Here is a 7,712-nt window from a genome sequence, read left to right on the forward strand (position 1 = left end):
TGCTAATTTCCACCGCACCTTTATTTACAGGACCTCTGAACCCTAGGGCCTCAGGAAGGGTGACTGTGGCCGCATCGACATCGGGGTTGATACCATCACATTTTAGTATGAGGTGTTCCATTGTTTCTACATATTTACCACACACAGTACATGTGTCTTCTTCTTCGTTAAATTTCTTTTTATGGCTCCGCGTTCTAAGACATCCTGATCTAGCTTCAAAGAGTAGGGCACTGCCTCTTGAGTTATCATAAAACGCTTCCTTCCTGATCTGCTGTTTCCAGTATCGATATAGTTCTACACTATGCTTCTTTCCCATTGAATTTATCCAATTTTTACCTTCCGCATTTTTAACCTGTCGTTTAATGCTCTGTCCTTTTTCGTCCTCGTGTCTGGCATACTTACTGGTTAGCTTTCTAGTTCTTTTCCGCCATTGTGAGTCAACGCTCTTTCTGTATAGGTATTTAAACACCTTAGCTGCCCACCTGTTATCATCCAATTTCCTCAGACGTTTTTCGTATAGGATTTTACTCTGAGCTTCCCGTGCTTCGAATGACGCCCAGCCCATATCTCCCTGTACTGCTTCGTTTGTGGTTTTCCCGTGGGCCCCTAGTGCTAACCTTCCCACAGCTCTCTGATTTACCCCTAGTCTCGACTGAACCTCTGCCCTTAAACACAGGACCGCATTCCCGAAAGTAAGCCCCGGCACCATTACTCCCTTCCAAATGCCTCTCAGTACCTCATACCTGTTGTAACCCCACAATGCCTTATGTTTCATTATCCCGGCATCTCTTCGCCCTTTTGCTATTAGAGACTGTTCGTGCTTTTCCGTGTACATCTGCCCTTTGTTTATCCATACCCCGAGATACTTGTATTCGGCCACTCGGGGTATTTCGTGGCCTTGTATTGTAAGCTCCTGATCAGTTGTATCGTTGAAAAACATCCCACCGGTCTTAGCTGCACTAAAACTGAAACCTAAACTGTCTCCTTCGTCCCCACAGTAATTAACCAGAGTTTGCAAATCTTCCTGGCTATCTGCGAACAGTACAATATCGTCCGCATACATTAAACCCGGTAGTCGTTGCTCAACAACCTTTTCGCCTAATCTGTACGACAGATTATACCCTAGATTGCTTCGTTGTAACCTTCTTTCCATGCTTATCATATAAAGCATGAACAGCAGCGGTGATAGAGGACAACCTTGCCTTAATCCTTTGTGAACCTCGACAGTTGTCGTACTCTTGATTCCTTCCCATGTTATCTCAACATTATTTTCTCGATATAGTTCCTGTAGAAAATCAATTACCTCATTACCGATACCTTCAGCTTTTAATATTTTCCACAGGAGTTCCCTGTTCACATTGTCGTATGCACCACTTATGTCCAGGAAGGCTAAATACAGAGGTCTATTTTCCGCCTTAGCTATTTCTATGCACTGGGTAAGCACGAACAGGCTATCATCTAAGCGCCTACCACTTCTGAACCCGTTCTGAAGTTCTCCAAGTATTCTATTACTTTCTACCCATGACTGCATTTTTAATTTCACCGCCTGCATCGCCAGCCTATATATAACTGATGTTATCGTAATTGGTCGGAAAGATTTTATGTTCTTCTTATCACCTTTTCCTTTATAAATCAAATTCATTTTTACTCTGTTTCCAGCTGTGCGGAATTTGCTTATTTGTTATGACTGCCTCCAATGCTTTTATCAGCGTTTCTTTGCTTCTTGGGCCAAGTTCATTAAATAACTTGATTGGAATTTCGTCTATCCCCGCGGACGTGCATTTTGGAACATTTGCCTCCGCCTTTTTCCAGTTAAGATTGGTCAATTCTAAGCTGTTTTCTATTATGCTATTCTGTGTTGCTCCCTCACTTGGGGCGATTACCCTATAGTCTTTCCTAAATGACTCTGCTATAACTGAACCAATGTAGTTCACAGCGTCATCTCCCTCTAAACAATTTCCTTCGGCATCGTGAACCTGTTCCTCTTTTCTGTGATTAGCTTTACCCAGCCAGCTTATATGGTTCCAGAATTTTCTTGACCCCCCTTTAGTTGCATCGCGAGCTTCAGCCAGCCAGCGATCAGAGGACTGCTTTATTTTAGCCTGGACGAGGACCTGCACTTGTTGTTTCTTTTGTCGATAATATTCCCATTTTTGGCCTATTTCCTCTTCAGATAACTGCGCCCTCTTTGCTTCTCTGTGTTCCCGAGATGCCCACCGTCGTTGTTCGATGGCCTCTCTAATTTCCTTATTCCACCAACTTCGTGGCTTCCCCTTTCCTCTCCAGCGGTTTACTCCTTTTACCTCTTTTATTTTTGTACTAATGAGTAGTTCTAACTGATTATAATCCCACCTTTCCATGGGATGTTTCATTATTGCTTCCTCTATGCCCGCCGCTATTTGCGCTATTTGCGTGTCATTTAATTTTGCGTACTCTTTTTGGCTTCCCTGGATTTCTCTTTTGAGTAGGGCTCCCAACTGTAGACTAATACGCTTATGATCACTTCCGAGGCTGTACTTCCCCTCTTCGTCTATTTCCATTATTGCTAGCTTGCTATACAATCCCTGCGACATTAAGCAGTAGTCAATGGTCGTTTGTCTGTTACGGGACTCCCACGTGATTTGTCCCTCACACTTAGTTTCTCTATTTACTATAACTAGGTTGTGTCGTTCACAGAAGTCTAGCATCAACTTCCCATTACAATCTGTGTATCCATCCAGATCCTCGATGTGGCCATTCATGTCACCCAGCAGACAAATATCGGCACCTTCTCCAAACTGCTTTATATCGTCATCGAGACACTTCACTAGATCTTTGTTCTCTTGCCTGTATTTGTCCCCTGTCCCTAAATAAACTACTCCTAGCCATGCCTTTTTACCGGCAATTGTACCTGATACCCAGACATGTTCTTTGCAAGTTAACTTTATTCTTTGCCAATTTGTTCCTTGGTGTATGAGCATACCTACTCCTCCTCCCTTCCTCTCCGTTGTTGTCCTATTGCTCCCTTCCCAGACGTAGCCTTCAATAAGCGGTGGGTCTTCTAGATCCCTGAGGTGTGTTTCGCATAGCGCGTATACACCTACTTCTTCGTCCTTTAACTGCTGTTCTATTTCTAACCACCTTGCTCTCTTTCTACCGCCTTGCATGTTTATGTACCTGATCCTGGTGTTAAATTTATTTGTAGTTTTTTTCCTGGACCTCCTAGTGGCCATTTTATTGGCGTCAGCCTCTATTGCACTGTCTACACTATTTCTACCTACCCCTACGCCCTGAGGCGCAGCGGACCCCCTAAAAAAGCTACTGCCCGACCTGCCAGGCGCCAGCCGATCTCGGCTCCTAGCCTTCCATTAAAGTGGATGCCATCTCGTGTAAAGCCTCCGCCAAAGCCTGCTCTATGCACTTCTCTGTTTATGTCTGCCACTTCAAATCCTTTCTCCTGGCTTAGCTTTCTTATTTCACAATTTACAGCCACAACGTCCTTGGCAATTGCTCCGTTCCTTCCTTGCACCTCCGGCACTGTGCATACCACGATCTGGACTTGCTGTGCTATCGCCCTTAAATCGTCCACTCCCTCCGCTAATCTTTCCACTACTTTTGCAGCTTCACCATTCAACACATCATTTAGCCCCGCCGCTACCACTACCAAATTGCGCTCTGCGACATTCTCAGAAAGCTCGCTTTTTGTTTCTTTTAGTACCGCGTCCATTGTCCTGCCTGGGAACGTCCCGACTGCTACCCGCCTATCGCCCTTCGCACGCTCCATTATAGCTCTTTTGCACCTCCTCATATTTGGATCACCACCGATAAGTACTAGGGCATTCTTTCCCTCCCTCCTAACTTCCAGGTTGTGCTTATCACTGGCTATAAGCTCATTCCTTGGGGTTAGCTTGTTCCCCTCCTCTCCTCGCGCTCGCTGGCGCCCCTGTGGCTGCAGCGTCGCCTCCCGCGGGGTGTGTTGCGCTGCTTCGCTATAACTACGCCGACTCACCGGCGGCGAGCTGACTACCGCTTGCTCTGCCACCCTGCCCCCGACTTCGCATGCAGGGTCTACCCTACTTTCTGTGTTTTTGCCCCCGGCTTGGTGTCCCGACCCATCATTCTCCGCTGCGCGCGTCTCAAGCGCATCGAGCCGCCTATGCAGTTCTGCTCTCCTTTCCTTCTCTTCTCCAAGCTCAGCCACGGTTCTTACTAATTGCGCGGCCTGCACCGCTCCCACCTTGACCAACTCGGCGACTTTCGCCTGCAAAGCTAACCGCCTCTCCCGCTCCTCCCTCAGGTCTGCTTTCAGCTCCTCGAACTTGGCTGTCCAATTTCCTTCCAGTTTTTGTACTGCTTCCCTGACCCCTTCGCACAGCCTGCACGTAAAGCTAGACTCCTCCGCGTCTGCTAAGCTCTGGAAACTGGTCTCGTCGAGGGAGCACCAGCGCAGGCACTCGTCGCACTGCACTTGCTCCGCGTCCCCCGCGGCCTTCCCTTTCTTTGGTTTCATCGTTAGGCCTACGTCCTTAGGCTCAACGAGCACGTCCGCCAAATCACTTCGAAGAGCTAGCTGAGATAGTTAAATAGGCCTATCAAATAGGTCCCGCCTAGCACCTAGGCCTAACGAGGGAAACCGCCAGACCTAGACAAAGCCGGTACGTTTACCACGCTTACCGCGAATTCAAAATTTGCGCTCCTGCTCCATGCAAAATAAAACACTTCAAAAACATCAGCCAATAAGAAGAAAAAAAGACTATTTAGCTACGAACGAAGTCGCTGAAGCCTCGACACAGGAGCGTCCGCACGCCCAATTACTATTTAAATGCAAGAAAACCAGCAAATAAAAACAGAAGCAAGCTCAAAGCATGCACAAAAACTTATGATTTCGTCGTCGCCACGGAGCCCCGAAAAGCACGTCCATCCGCCACAAAATCCAAATTATAAAGGTTATACAGGTTATAAAAGCGCCACCTACGGCCGTCGGTTGAACGAAAGTGGGCGCAAGCTGCTCCCATAGAAGCCGGATCATAGAAGCCATAGAAGCCGGTGGATGGATGGATGTTATGAGCGTCCCCTTTGGAACGGGGCGGTGGCTTGCGCCACCAAGCTCTTGCTACTATGCTGCTTAATATCCTACCTAGGTTAACCAATGAAAAAACAAAAAAACCCCACTATGAACTACCACGTCCAAATTTTCTGATACCCTATTGCGAACTGTGCTTTTGTACGTCTCCGTCTTTTGTCGTTTCCCTACTTTTCTTCCACCAATCCTCCAATCGCCTCTTACTGATGTCTATTGCGGACCTGTTTGCTTTACCACTGCTCCCGCTGAACCCAAGGGCTTCAAGGAGGCCAGTGCCTAAATCGACCGCTGGATAGACGTCTTCACATTCTAATAAAATATGCTCCGTCGTTTCCCTAGCTTTACCGCAGCAAGCACATGCTTCTTCTTCCTTCTTATTTCTCGCTTTATAGGTGCGTGTTCTAAGGCATCCCGATCTCACTTCGAAAAGTAATGAGCTTCCCTTTGAGTTATCATAAATGGTTTCTTTCCTAATTTCGTTTTTTCCCCTTAAGTAGTTACTCATGGCAGGTTTCTTTTCCATTGCCGCCACCCATGAGATTAATTCAGCCTCTCTGACTTTCCGCTTGACCTTTGTTGCTGTGTTGCCCACCCCACAGGCCACATACTTGCTGGTAAGTAGTTCTTTTCCTCCACTGTGAATCAATGTTTTGACTGTTATGGTTTTTTCCTGTGTTTCCATATATCCGTTGCCTTCGTTTATCCATATACCAAGGTATTTATATTCTGTTACCCGAGGTATTTCTTGGCCCTGTATCTCCACTGTCTGTTCACTGTTTTCATTGAATACAATAACACCTGATTTTCTAACACTAAATTTCAAACCTAAATTGTTGCCTTCCTGTCCACAGATATTAGCCAGACGTTGCAAATCACTTTGCTTGTTTGCGAGCAACACAATGTCGTCCGCATAAAATAAACCTGGGAGTTGCTGCACTATTATTGTACCTGCCTGTTTGTATGAGAGATTAAACCCGATATTACTTCCTTCTAGCGCCCTCTCCATCCTCACCATGTACATCATAAACAGCAGCGGGGATAAAGGGCACCCCTGCCTCAGTCCCTTGTTGATATGAACTTTCTCCGCGCTCCTCATCCCTTCCCATTCAACGCAAACAGTATTTTCTAGGTAAATCTCTCTCAAAAGCTGTATACAATCGTTACCTAAGCCTTCCCCTTCCAGAATATCCCACAAAATGCTGCGGTCTACGTTGTCGTATGCTCCTGTAATGTCCAAAAAGGCCACATGCAACGGTCTGCTTTCTGCTTTTGATATTTCAATACACTGTGTAAGATCAAACAAGTTATCATCCAAACGCCTACCTATTCTAAAGCCATTCTGAAGCTCTCCCAAAATGCCATTATTTTCTGCCCATGCTTGAAGCTTTAATTTGATTGCCTGCATTGCTAGCCTGTATATTACCGATGTAATGGCCAACGGTCTATACGAGTGAATTCTGTCTTTCTCCCCCTTACCTTTATAAATTAAATTCATTCTACTTTGTCGCCGACTGTCTGGTATTCGTCTATCTTTTAAAGTTTTTTCAACTGCTTTCACGAGAGCTTCCTTACTTTTTGGTCGCAGTTCATTTATCAGCCTAACGGGAACCTCGTCTAGCCCTGTGGCTGTGCGCTTAGGAATTTTCTCTTCCGCTTTCTTCCAGTTTAAATTTGTAAGCACTAGCTCCTTTCCCCCTTGGGTCTCTTTCATGCCGGTTGGATGGATGGATGGATGTTATGAGCGTCCCCTTTGGAACGGGGCGGTGGCTTTCGCCACCAAGCTCTTGCTACTATGCTGCTTAATATCCTACCTAGGTTAACCAATGAAAAAACAAAAAAACCCCACTATGAACTACCACGTCCAAATTTTCTGATACCCTATTGCGAACTGTGCTTTTGTACGTCTCCGTCTTTTGTCGTTTCCCTACTTTTCTTCCACCAATCCTCCAATCGCCTCTTACTGATGTCTATTGCGGACCTGTTTGCTTTACCACTGCTCCCGCTGAACCCAAGGGCTTCAAGGAGGCCAGTGCCTAAATCGACCGCTGGATAGACGTCTTCACATTCTAATAAAATATGCTCCGTCGTTTCCCTAGCTTTACCGCAGCAAGCACATGCTTCTTCTTCCTTCTTATATCTCGCTTTATAGGTGCGTGTTCTAAGGCATCCCGATCTCGCTTCGAAAAGTAATGAGCTTCCCTTTGAGTTATCATAAATGGTTTCTTTCCTAATTTCGTTTTTTCCCCTTAAGTAGTTACTCATGGCAGGTTTCTTTTCCATTGCCGCCACCCATGAGATTAATTCAGCCTCTCTGACTTTCCGTTTGACCTTTGTTGCTGTGTTGCCCACCCCACAGGCCACATACTTGCTGGTAAGCTTCCTAGTTCTTTTCCTCCACTGTGAATCAATGTTTTGCCTGTACAGATACCTGAACACTCTCCCAGCCCATTAACTTTCCTCCATATTCCCATAGAATAAAGAACAACTTTAGAGAAGGGAAACTGTACCTTCCACAAAGGTTCGAAAATAAGAAGCGGCAGCGCATGGAACTTAGTAGGGGGCCCGACAGATGGCGCTACTTAAACAGGAAGCGGAAATCGTTTTTTTTTTAGTACAATATTCAACATGGCTGCTTTATACCGGTGCCGTA

Source organism: Dermacentor andersoni, chromosome 8 (assembly GCF_023375885.2).
Source record: "Dermacentor andersoni chromosome 8, qqDerAnde1_hic_scaffold, whole genome shotgun sequence".
Lineage (NCBI taxonomy): Eukaryota > Metazoa > Arthropoda > Arachnida > Ixodida > Ixodidae > Dermacentor > Dermacentor andersoni.